The sequence below is a fragment of the Xyrauchen texanus genome, chromosome 29 (genome assembly GCF_025860055.1).
Source record: "Xyrauchen texanus isolate HMW12.3.18 chromosome 29, RBS_HiC_50CHRs, whole genome shotgun sequence".
In the NCBI taxonomy this organism is placed as follows: domain Eukaryota; kingdom Metazoa; phylum Chordata; class Actinopteri; order Cypriniformes; family Catostomidae; genus Xyrauchen; species Xyrauchen texanus.
In genome coordinates, this window is record NC_068304.1 from 29,559,245 (window position 1) to 29,572,992 (window position 13,748).

Sequence of the window (13,748 nt, forward strand, 5' to 3'; positions counted from 1 at the left end):
TCTCACAATAGCTACACCAGATGCCGGTGATGCCAACACACTGACAAACAAAATTATGGAAGAACTGGCAAAAGCCGGACTGAACACGTCACACATTTTAAGTCAGGTGTATGATGGAGCTTCTGTTATGGCTGGAAAGAATGGCGGTGTGCAGAAACTACTCCAAGAAAAGCTGGGCCGAGAAATCCCATATGTTCGTTGCATGAACCATCAGCTGCACCTGGTGGTTGTGAACACTTTGACAGCAGAGAAAGCAGTCACCGATTTTTTTGATGTATGTTGCACCCTGTACAGATTCTTTCGGAAGCCTACTGTTTCGGCGCAGTACAAAGGCGAGCGATTAAAGCGACTTCTTGAGCAGAGATGGACAGGACATTTATCAACAGTATCTGCGATCATTAAGTCTTACAAGGAGATAATTTCTTTGCTTTCGGAGATCGACGCAGAGCGCACATATGGTGCTGAGGTGAGGATGGAGGCCATTGGGCTTTTGAGGGAAATTTCTCAGCCTGCGTTTATGTTCATCGCACACTTTGTAAAGACAGTGTTGATGTTGCTGGATGGCCCTAACAAGCTTTTGCAAAGTGAGGACATGGACCTGACTGGGTTGGAACTGGTCGCGAGTGCCTCTAAGTGTGTGAGTGAACTCCGCTGTGAGGCCAAGTTCACAGAGCTGTGGGATGCGGTCACCGATTTGGATGTTACTTCCGCACCTTCAAAACGGCAGCGCACAGTAAATAAGAATTTACACCAGTATTTCGTTGAAGAAACAACAGGACAAAAGGACAATGACAAACCAGAGCTACGAAGGCTTTATTACAGTGCACTTGACACACTTCATGGAGAAATCAACCATCGCTTCGGTGAGCGCAACACACAGCTTGCGCAATCGCTGATTGCTTTGAACCCAGAGAGCGATCAATTTTTGAATCCGAAGTTACTTCAGCACATCATGTCATTAACAAAATCAATCATCGTTGAGACAGAATGTATTGTTGCTAAACAGTTTATTTCTACACAAATAAACAAAGAAGGAAACGCGAAACTGACAACACAAAATCTCCTTTCAAAGTACCACAAAACATTAGAAGCAATGCCAAGTGTACTGACAGCTTCGAAGACCGGATTGACGCTTGGTGCTTCAACCGCAATGGTTGAAAATTCATTTTCAGTTTTGAGGAATGTATTCACCGACCACAGACGTTCTATGCGGCACACACGCAAGGCCCAGCTCATTCAGCTGGCATTTGAGAAGGATCTCACACGCAAGTGTCAACATGAATGGAAAGATAATGTTCTTCGGAGATTTCACTCGGAGACCCGCCGCCTTCAACTATTTTAATCAATTGTGAATACAATGCTTGCCTGCTTCATTGCTAAATTTTTATTGCAGTATGTTATGCATTGCTTTTATTATTGTTGTGTTGTTCTTGAATCCAGCTGGTTAGCTATGCTCTTTTGCTTTCATTCAAAAGAAAAAATATCCAGAGAGATACAAAGAGAAAGAAAGAAAGAAAGAAAGAAAGAGAGGATAAAACGTATTGCTCAACAAGAGCTGAAGTCTCTGTGTATAACAAAAAAAAAAAAGAATTTTATTGCAGTATGTTATGCATTGCTTTTATTATTGTTGTGCTGTTGGTGGAAACCAGGAGCTTTTGTGACTTGTGTTTATGAAGTGTTGTAGAGTCATAAATCAAATTGGTTTTGGTGTAGTTTTAGGTTGGACTTGTAATGATATGCATTACGTTGATTGTGCTTGTTACTCAAGAAAGCCACTAGATGGCACTGTGTTGTGTATGTGACGAACAATGCAGATTAACAAAAAATATAGGCTACTAGAAATGTTAAGAGAAAATAAACAGAAACGTTGAGATCATACGGTGAAGTATTTTATTTGAATAATTGAACAAAACAAGACTATTGTGGTCTATTTTAAAAGTTATAGCCTAATATGGGTTGTTGTTTTGGTCTGTCTCAGATCATTAAAAAAAGTGTGCCCCCCTATGAAAATTAAATGCCCCCCCAATTTGGTTTGTTCTGGCGACGGCCCTGGGTTTCTGTTCACTGTAACATTCGATTAAGAGCGAGGTTTCATTAACGGTTAATTGGTTTTTCATCAGGATGGAATTTCCTGAAACATTACTTAAAATAGCTGTTAGCCTAAATAGAAAAATACATAGATCTTAAAATTAATTCAAACAAAACTAATCAAATTGTCACTGCATGTAGTATATGCACTCTGCCCAGGCAGGCTAACATTTCCTTGAAGCAGAGAATGCAAATATAATTTAGCACTGCTGTGGATAAATAGCCTCTTCTGGGTGCTTAGATTTTCAAATGATTTAAAACTAATGGCATTTAACATGTCTAACTATTGTACCTACATACTCTGTATGCACATTAGACTGTCTTACCGTTTATAAAGCGCTGAAACTTTCTGTGGAGGTGGTGGCGTGGTTGAGCGCCAGCTTGTAAATGGAGAGCGAGATCAGGAGATGAGAACGGTAAGGCTCGTCACCTGTCACTGATTATCTCTAACAGCTTCTTGTCATTGCATTTAGAATTGGAGATGGATTTAAGAGCGAGCCCATCGCCAGAGGAGGGAAAGAGAGTTACGCACACACCCGAGACTTGACTGTTCCTATGAACATTGAGATTCCGCTGAAAAGCAAGTTTGTTTTGTTGTTAATAACAAATTCCCTTTGTGTTGGATTTTGCCAACTCACCCTCCCTCCTTGCACCTTCATCGTCGAACCTGTTACACTTTCCTTGGTGAAAAATAACCTGGAATCATGTTTAATGGCGTAACAATCACAACGTCCTCTTTGCAACCTGAACTTCTTCCGAAAGCAGCACAGCGCAACCAATGAAACAATGCAGGTGTTTCTTGATACGTTTATTAAAAATAATGTTATTTTTAACTTTACTTGGGGCATAAAAATTTGGCGATCTTGTGCGAGACACTGAAAGAGAAAACAGTGAGAGTCAGCGCAACAGTCAAAGATGCCCGTCAAGCGTGTGTTAACAATACATAGAAAAATAGTGCAGATGCACAGAAAGCATGTTTGAAAAGCCCCTAACTCTCCCTATGCTTGAAAAACTGACCCAAACCCAACGTTTTGCCAGAACTAGTCACATTTGGGTCGGGTTGATGACCTCTATTACATGAGTAGAATAACCGAATAGTAGGGGTGTAAAGTAACTAATTACAACTACTCACGTTACAGTAATTAAGTAGTTTTTACCAGGAATTGTACTTTTTTAGTGGTTTAAAAATTATATTATTTTTTTTAGAAAATTTATATAATTTTACTTTTACTTGACTTAATTTTAATTGCTGTAACTGTACTTTTACTGCGCTATTTTCCCACCGTCCATGTTCGCAACTTCCCATCCTGATTTTATTTTTTATCTATCAATATGATTGGCTAAAGAGAGTCTCGTGACTCCCATCAAATCAAATCACAAACTTGAATGGCAGCTGTAGATCTGGCGCCAACAGTGGAGGATGCCTCAAGCACAGTTCAACACCTGAAAGGGCTTTTCGCAGCGAAAAAGGCCAATTGCACGATTGTGTCATGTGAGTTTAACTTGCTCAAGCCAGATATCAGCATTAATCCTGCCTCTAATTTGAAGAAACATATCGAGGTAATTTTCATATTTCTGCTTACTAGATTCTGTGTGCCTATAATATAGACTGTAAATTAGCTAGTAAATTAAAGATTATTGGGTTGTTGTGAGAGATTAAGGCAATGTTATCAATAGGGCTGGGTGATAAAACAATCTTGATGTTTATCTGAAAAATAAAAAAAAGAGAGATCGATATTGATGATAAAATTTGAGTAATTTTCTATACTTAGCCTATGTTCTACATCTAGAACAGGGGTGTTCATTACATCGATTGCGATAGCAAGACAACCACTGGTTGGTTGATTTGATAAAATATAAAAGCTTGACTTTTTATTTCCTGACATCTGTAGCTGCAATCTGTAATGCAGTGGGAAGTCAGGAGAAGGCAGACGGGTGGTGCGGATCCAACTGCGGTTTTTATTAATGGGCATACACAGATAAGAAAACACGGGAACAAAAAAAAAGTCCACGATGGGAAAATAAACTCAAACACAAACTAACACACGGGAGAAAAGAACACAAACACTGGAACAAATAAAAGGACCACGATGGGAAAAGTGAATTCAAACACAAAATAACAAGGAAACCTCGGACGAATTTGAATTAGCATCAGGGACCAGAACAGCAAACATGACACGATACATACATTCAACGAACGACAAAGGAAAGGGAAAACAAGCGGGTTTAAATGGACAGGACACGGTGATAACAAAATCACGAGCAGGTGCGGACAATAACACTGTGCTGGCAGAGAGAGCCGGGAAAGATGGGAAATGTGTTTATACAAGGACAGTGAGACTCAGGGCGGACAACAGGGAAAACGTGACATGGAACAGGATCGGTGACGAGTGAAAAGGAAAACTTGGAGCAGACAACGAAACGTGACATAAACGTGACTAGTGAGACAGAGAACACAGGGCAGACAACACAGAAACGTAACATAACCCCTCAAAAGGACCGGATTCCAGACGGTCCTATAAAAAGAAAACCCACAAAAAATAACAAAAACAAAAGGTCCAAGGAGTGAGGGGGTAGACCCAAGGGAACACAGACAGACAAAAGGGAGCACCAGGGACACAGAGACGTCCAAGGGGGCACAAGGGACAGTTAGGCAGTCCATGGGGGCACAAAGGGAAATGAGACAGTCCACGGGGGCACAAAGGGCAGACAGGCAGACCAGGGAGGCCGAGAGGGCAAACTGGCAGACCAGGGAGGCCGAGAGGACAGGCAAGCTGTCTCTGGGGGCGTGTGACGGGAACCGGGTCAGGTGGCCCCGGGGGCGTCCACCGGGCAGGGACAGGTCCAGGATTCCAGGGAAGTATCGACCGGACAGGGACAGGTTTAGGAGGCCAGGGAGGTATTGACCGGGCAAGGACAGGTTTAGGTGGTCTGGGAGACGGCCACAATAGGGGGACCTGGGAGGTGGCCACAGGCCAGAGGCTGGTTGAGGTGGCCTAGTAGGTGGCCATAGGGCAAGGACCGGTTCGGGGTGCCTGGGAGGAGGCCATCGGACAGGGACAGGTCCTGGAGGCGGAGCTGAGGGAGGCTCTGAAAGCTCAGGAGGCGGAGCTGAGGGGACCTCTGGAGGCTCCAGGGGCGGAGCTGAGGAAGGCCGGGCCGAGGCAGGGTCAGGAGGCGGAGCCGAGGAAGGCCCAGGAGGCGGTGCTGAGGAAGGCCCAGGCGGCGGAGCCGAGGAAGGCTGCGCCGTAGGAGGCTCTAGAGGCGGAGACCTGGAGGGCTCCGGAGGTGGGGCCGAGGGAGGTCCAGTAGGTGGAGCCGAGGAAGGCTCAGGAGGCGGAGCCGAGGGAGGCTCAGGAGACGGAGCCGAGGAAGGTTCAGGAGGCGGAGCCAAGGGAGGTGGATGAGGTTTCAGAGGCGAAGACCTGGTAGGCTCTGGGGTCTCTGGGGGCGGAGCCGTGGAAGGCTCGGGAGGCGGAGCCTTAGGAGGCCCGGGAGGCGGAGCCGTAGGTGGCCCGGGGGGCGGAGCCGTAGGAGGCCCGGGGGGCGGAGCCGTAGGAGGCTCGGGAGGCGGAGCCGTAGGAGGCTCGGGAGGCTCTGGGGGTAGAGCCGTAGGAGGCTCGGGAGGCTCTGGGGGTAGAGCCGTAGGAGGCTCGGGAGGCGGAGCCGTTGAATGCTCTGGAGGCGGAGCTCTAGGAGGCTCTGGAGTCACTGGTTGCAGAGCCGTAGGAGGCTCTGGAGGCGGAGCCGGGGGAGCCACTGGAGGCGGAGCCGGGGGAGCCCTGGAAGGCTCGGGAGAAGGAGCCCTGGAAGTCCAACATGAAGTGTAGTGTTTGGGAGGCACTGGCTCTTGGACGGTCCTGGCTACTGGCGTTAGCCCTGGGACGGTCATGGCTGCTGGCGCTGGCTCTTGGACGGTCATGGCTGCTGGCGCTGGCTCTTGGACGGTCATGGCTGCTGGCGCTGGCCCTTGGACAGTCATGGCTACTGGCGTAGGCTCTGGGACGGTCATGGCTGCTGGCGCTGACTCTTGGACGATCATGGTTACCTCATCTCCTCCAATGCCCGTCTTGATGAGGCATTAATGTAAACGCAGTTGGTTTGGTCTACAGTGAATGTAAACAGTGGGACAAAAATCATATTTGCATAAAAATGTTGGACTTGAAGTGTACATGGAACTGAATTGAGCACCGACTAGTAGGCTCTGTCATATAAAGGCTATTAATCAAACAACAATAACAAGAAAATGAGAAAACCACACACTACTTTTGGCTGAATAACTTTAGTAGCTTTAAAAGTATTAATGTAATTGAATAAAACAGTGATATTTTTGTATAATATTGTTAGTTTTTTTTTTTTATATAATACTGACCCCTGTTGTAGAGAGTGTGTTTATTTGTATAATAAATTAACAGGAAAGTAGAGATGATTAAATATTTTATAATTATGCTTAGCCTTTATCATGTTTCTTCTAATGCCTGATGGAAAAGTATCAAACTTTATAGAGCAATACTTCATCATTTATCATACTTCATCATAAATCATCATTTACTTACCCACATGCCATCCCAGATGTGTATGACTTTCTTTCTTCAGAAGAACACAAATTAAGATTTTTAGAAGAATATTTCTGCTCTGTGGGTCCATACAATACAAGTGAATTCATGCCAAAATGTTGGCGCTACAAAAAGCACAAAAATGCAGAATAAACGTAATCCATATGACTCATGTGTTTTAATCCATGTCTTCAGAAGTGATATGATAGGTGTGGGTGAGAAACAGATAAATATTTATGTCCCCGCTCAGTAGATGGCGATATGCATGAAGAATGTGAATCACCAAAAAACAAAAGAAGAAGAATGTGAAAGTTAAAGTGAACATTGACTGACCAGGGAGGAGAATTTATTGTAAAAATTTACTTAAATATTGAGCTTCAAAATTTTGGCACCCATTCACTTGTATTGTATGAACCAAAATAGCTGAGATATTCTTCTAAAAATCTTCATTTGTGTTCTGCTGAAGATGGCATAATGGCATAAGGGTGACTAAATGATGAGAGAATTTTCATTTTTGTGTGAATTATTCCTTTGATGCCCAATGTGCCCCCTGTACTCTAACCCTTGTATGAGTTGTATGAGTAACCTTTCCACCCCTGCCGAATAGTGATTTTGATTTTCAAATAGTGGCTTATCGAGCGGTTAACCGAATGTCGACTATCCATTCACATCCTACTAGAAAATACACAGACATACTGAGTTAGCATGTGGACATGCTGCTGTTGCACAATTAGAAAAAATGCAAGGCATGCTGCTGGACAAATAAACAGACAAACAATCCCCATGTAGCAGATCTAGACAGGTGGAGCTGGGTTTCAGAGGAAAAACTCTTGCAACACACTGAATTGAAACCAGCTTATCTGCAAAACTGAGCAATTTAAATGTTAGACAAAGAGAGAGATGCAAGTTGATTGGTTACCTGATTAATTGTTAAAAGAGCTAGCACCATGCGAGCGATTGTCTTAACTTGTCACATGTGAGCGAGCCAATTGGCTATCAGATATCAAGTGCACAGAACTAATCAGCTTGTGCCACATAGAGTTTAATGGCTAAAATTTGGTCATTAGTCTACAGAAATTCATATGTAGACACAATTTATACTTTATTCTATAACTCATTTCAGGCATTTAAGCATAATACTGAGACTTAAAAGTCTTTTCAAATATAAATATAAAAACATAATTCCTAAAAGTGTAAGTGTAATAGTGTAAACTGTCCTACAAAGACAACACTTTTAACTATGCCAACACTGAAACTGAAAAAAGTAGCTTGAAAATTATTTTATATAATTTGGTATTTTTACAAAAAATAAATATATTTTTGATTGAAACCATCTGAATCCGTCGCTGTCTGACTATCTCATCTGTGCTCCAGCTCTTGTAAGCTTTGTCATCATCTCTCTCTCCTCATCATCATTGAACATTAACACATTAACAGTAATAAATGAGCAAATCCATTACGGGATACTCTGCATATAAATAGCCTACTTAAGAGACTGAGTGGTCATTTGCATAACCTGAGTTTTCAGGGCAATTACAAATCCAGACAAGCTATACCAATAGGAGGGCATTTATTAATATGGTCACTGTCCATTTGCATGCCTACACAGCCACAGAGCAAAAGGAAGATGTCTTTGACCTAGTCCCCTGGCTATCTATACATGTCCCCTGGCTATCTATATATCAATAAATGTGTTGAATACCAATACCTGTTTATTGCTTCGTTTTGCATTCACTCTGTGTATGTTGTTGTGATAATATAATGTGATCAGTGGTCACTGGAGACTTATAAAAGGCCATATGAGGAAGAAGAACCTGAAGACCCTCTTCACAGTTCCAAATGGGATTTTGAAGAAAAATTGCAGGAGACTTATTGAAGTTGACCGGTGCGAATTCACTACAAGTTACTTACAATCAATGAATAATTTAGGTTATTACACTTTACTGTACATTATAAAACAGTGCTTATGTCTGGATCTCTGATCATAAGGACTCCTTCTCTCAAAGACCCTTTACATCTAAGCACAATTAGAAAATGATCAGAACAGTGCTGGATGTTAACTACAAATATTAAATATTATTCTTTCTAAACCACCAGCCATGGCACTGAATTAACCATCTCATACAAAATTTTACGTACTACTGTGAACTGCTTTTTATGTGATATCTTGGACATATATGTCAACTCACAGCAGGTCAGAGCTCAGTCACGGCCCATCATTGGGCTGGTATAGTAAGCAATTCAGTTTTACAGAACCGTCCATGCATGAAACGCAAGATAAGATAAACACTTTATTATGGAGATGAAACAAACTGTGAAACAGTTCTTCTGTGTGTGTTCCACTCCTATGATTGCTTAATATGAATGTAATTTTTCATTTTTATGTTTTTCTCTGTATTCAGCACCATTGATCAACAGGATATAAAATGGTATCTTGTGGCAAAAATGTATGCATTGTAAACTCAAACAATTTTACGAAGATGATCATGATCTTGGCACTTAATTTATAATGTACATGGTGAAAACCGAAAACAATGTGTAAATGTTACAGTAAAAACCTTGGTTAACTTTAAGTTATCTTATACAATGACATATGGCAATACTTGTAATTTTACTCTTAACACTTTTAAAATGATTTTGTTTAGTTTTTTATGTAAAAAGTGTACATTTCCTTATATTTCATGATGCAATTTTATATTATATTTCAGGAGACATGTCCACTTTTACCTTATAGTACCTAATTGAAACATACAAGTTGCCTTATAATTATTTTTTTCTTTTCATTGAATTTGGAGTGTTTTATGCTATATTTTAAGTACTGTATAATTCATATTTTATGTCTTATGTATTACCCTGATGGTGTTTTTGTTTGTGTGTATGTGTGTGGATAACACTTTGCAATATCTGTAAGTTTATTAACCATGGTTCATGGAAAAGCCAATGGTGAACTGTAAGTACGGTGGCCAGATGGCACGTTTTCCTGGGACAGTCCAGTGTTTAAGCACTTTTTCTAGTGTCCCGACTTATTCTGAAAAATTGTGTTTTGTCTCCTAAAATTTGCCTATGCAGCTTTCTCATTCACGTGAGTATTCTAATCAAAGGTAGTCAAGGATACAGCTTGTAAACCCATTAAAATCACACAGTGTTATTTGAAGTACATGATTGAATTTAACTATCCAATCACAATCCCCTAACAATAGACATCCAGTTAGTGAACAGATTGAAAAGTAATTTTGAAAGAGCACACAGATGATATACCGACTGGACAAAATGTCAAGGAAGTGTGCATGTACATTTAATGAGGATGTTCACATTTCTAAAAAAAATTCACCGACAGAGCCTAGTAAACTGAAGTGTGAGATTTGTGGAGCTTGCTTTTACATCGCCCATGGAGGCCACACCGACATCGCACCGCATGTTCATACATAAAAGCTGTATACATAAAAGTGGATGCTGCTAAAAGTGTGCCACACCAAGTGTTAGCTATTTTTTTGTGAAGCAAAGTTCAGAATCTGACTAGGGGCACGCAAGTGAAGGACTTTTTGCTTATCATTCTATTGTGCATGGCCATAGCTTTGTACATGCAGGCCAGGCTGGAGGAATCATTCATACCCTCTGACATTAAAAAGCAGTTGGATGCCCTGGTTGAAGCTGGTGACAGCAAATGCGAGCAGATGATTTCTTTAGTGTAGTGAGAAACTTTTATTCACCTCCAAAATTGGAGATGCTCTTTGGAGAACACAGAAAAACTTGAGTGGACTCTACTGAGAGACATCCCAGAGTGGAAAGACATTCAGAGCAGCCTCGAACACTTCTACTCTAGAATCCCTGCTCTAAGTTTGATTGACGAAACCACGCTCTTTGATGAGTGGGCTTGTGCGAAAAACATTGTCATGCGTAGCATCACTGAGAAGATCATAAACAAGATGGCCATGTCTGAGAGAAGGACAGATATTTTCATAAGCTGGAGAGCAAGATCATCAACTTCAGAGTCTTAGCCAAGGTAGTTCAGTTTGTTTTATGCCTGCCTGGGACATCTGCATCTGTGGAGCTTATGTTCTCATTAATGAATGCAGCATGGACACCAGATAAATATCGACTCAGTGTAGCAATCATGAAGGCAATGCTTTTTGTACATCTCATTTCGGACTGGACTGCTCTGCATTTTACAATAAACTCTTGAAAGACCAAAAATTGCTGCCAGCTAAAAGTACAAGGTGACAACAGTTACAGATGCACCCTCTACTTCACATTGATTTGCGCCAAGGTAAGGATATATAAATTACATTTTTGCTGGGAAGGGGCTGTCCCGTTTTCCACAAGCAGGAATCTGGTCACCCTAACTGTAAGTCATAATGTGGTCTATTTTTACCACCCATGTTACTATGGTTTTTAAGAGCATATTTTAACAAACAAAACACACAAAAGAAATTAAGTACAGTATGTAACAGGGATCAATGGAAAGGAGGAGGTGGGAACCGGATGGAGCATCAAAGTAATGTTTTACTAAATTCAAACACAAAACCACACAAACATAAACGCATACAGCTGCCTGTTGCTCTCTCTCTCCCGAACTGCCACATCTCATTGCACTTACCCCTCTCCTCAGCTGATTAACCCAATTGTGGGCCGGGTGTTGCAGTCATGGCCTGGCCCCGCCCTCCTCATTGTCACACAGTACTTCAAGCAGGTTTCTTTAATATCAACAGGTACACAGGTACACAAAACTCTGAATTAATTGTAAAACATTATGTTTCCATTATCAGATTCACTTTTTAAACATGCCACTCTCTTTAGCAGACTAAACAATGGAAAATGTATGTCCTGACTGCATTTGTGAAGAATTTATTTACCTGATTAATTTTAATAACCTGATGTAGTTTATATACAGTACCTGCTGCCCCACCCCTTGTTTCATTAAAAAAAGACATGCAGTTATTTCCTCAGTTGCATATACACACTTTACTAGTTGCTTTGATTGTCCTTCTGGAGATCAGGAAAGTATTTTAAGAAAAGCTCTGCATTGGCATGCATCTGTGAGACCCAGACACTGAAAAATAAAACAAACTTTCAAAAGCTTCTCTTTGATGTTGGTCTGTCATCATGGAAACACAGACTGATACTTCCAGTTACACCAGGGATGCATTAATTTAGAGAAATGGAGATGAAACATCACTGAACTGATTGTTGACATCCTGTTGACATCTGAGATAGAGGCCTTTAACAAGCTTGCTCCACCATAAAATCCCACATTCTTTTGCGTCATGGTCTCATTCAGCTTGTTATCATCGGAGAAATGTTTGCCTGGGTAAATTAGACCTATCAAAGTGGTCACTGAGCATGCCTCAAATGCTGAACTCAAACAGAAAGAAAATCAATTTAAATCAAGAGACGAGCTGTCATTTATCAAATCTGTTCTTTTTCCATAGCAACTTACTCCACAGCTGATGCTACATAAGGATCAGTGTTGGCTTTGTGAGAAGTAGCTGCAAATTAAAGTTGCTTTCAGTGTTTACTACTGGCCATCAGCAAACACTAATTAATTATTAATTAATCACAGTGGAATAAAGCATAATGGAAAAGTTTGAAAAAATAGATCTGTTTGCTACATGTTAAATGAGATTTAAACTCACAATGCTTGTACAGCTACAGTTTTTCCCCAGTGTCCAATATAGTGTTGCTGATGATGTCTGGATTGAGCATGATATACGTATTTGTGGCAGGGTGTGATTATACACACCCGGTCCCTTATCAGGCTAATTAAGCCTCCGAGAGGGATAAAGGCCGATGGCAGATAGTGGTGCGTTGAGAGAGATAGTTTACGAACATGTCCGTCATGTGTGTGTTTGTCTTTTGGTTTAAGTTATTCATTAAAATATTATTTATATTGCCAAGCCAGTTTTCGCCTCCTCCTTCCCATTGAACTCCTTTACAGTATTTTATTTTTATTATTAGTTTTTGATCTTGATTTTCTACGCTGTCAAAAGTTGTGCTGAATGAGTTGTATCAAATGTTATGTGTGTAATTTATTCAATAATAAAACATATTTTCTGCAATCACAGATTAATTTGCAGAGTTGAATTTAAAAACATTTGTAGGTTGATTCCCCCGAAAAGTGTAAACACCATGACTCTGTAGCGCTAACATTGATCAATTTGTTTAAGCATCCTGACCAGCCTGATGCAGCAATATTGTTTCAATCAATGCTGAGGACAATCTGTTTTGCTGACCAATAGAAGATGGCAGAAGTGTTCAGGAAACCTGTTGGAAAACAATTTGTTTTTGCCATTTCATTTGGTGACACTAGTGGCACAAATATGACACACTTCACCTCTAAAGATGCTCCTAACAAAGCAAGTATTTCCACATTAGTTCTACAGTACTTGACAGGTTTATGTGCTGACATCAAACTTTTCACTTAGGCTTTGCACTTCATAATGTGTCAAATCAATTTAAGCATTAGCATTAACAAAGATCTGAGAAAACAGAGCTCGAAGATCAAAGATCTTTGTAAGTGCATACTGTATACGGAAGTGGGTGTGCATTTATGTGTATGTATGTGTGTTTAGTCTACACATACATAGTAAAAAAAAAACTTTAATAACGCACTATATGTATCTATTGTAATACTGTCAACCCACGCCATGTACCAAAACACCATGCCTTTTGACCCACCTCATCTGTCTTCGAGCTGCCTAAAGGCACTGGAGCATGCAGCTCTCTATATAGGGGGCTTCTTCGCTGCAGAAGATATATATCCTCAAGGAGGAGAAAATAAGAGAGAGATAGCCTGCAGTGTCCCCACCCTGGGAGAGATATATGGCTCTTGTACTCCTTGCTGATGAACCCTACTGAAAAGGTCTAGAGGGAGGGGTGTATACTTAATAGGATTGCTTCAGTGGTAGGTGTGATTTCCTATCGGTCTCCAGAGAAGAAGAGAAGAACCGCAGGTCTCCTGTCCTGTGCTGAATGATGTCCTGATTGATGATCTAACTGCACCCTGACTTCATTTCTCTCCCGATGCTTCCGGGCAAGTCCATTTGAAAGCATAATTCATAATTATGTGGAAATTTGGCATCTCTGCCTGGGAATGCTTGGAGAAAG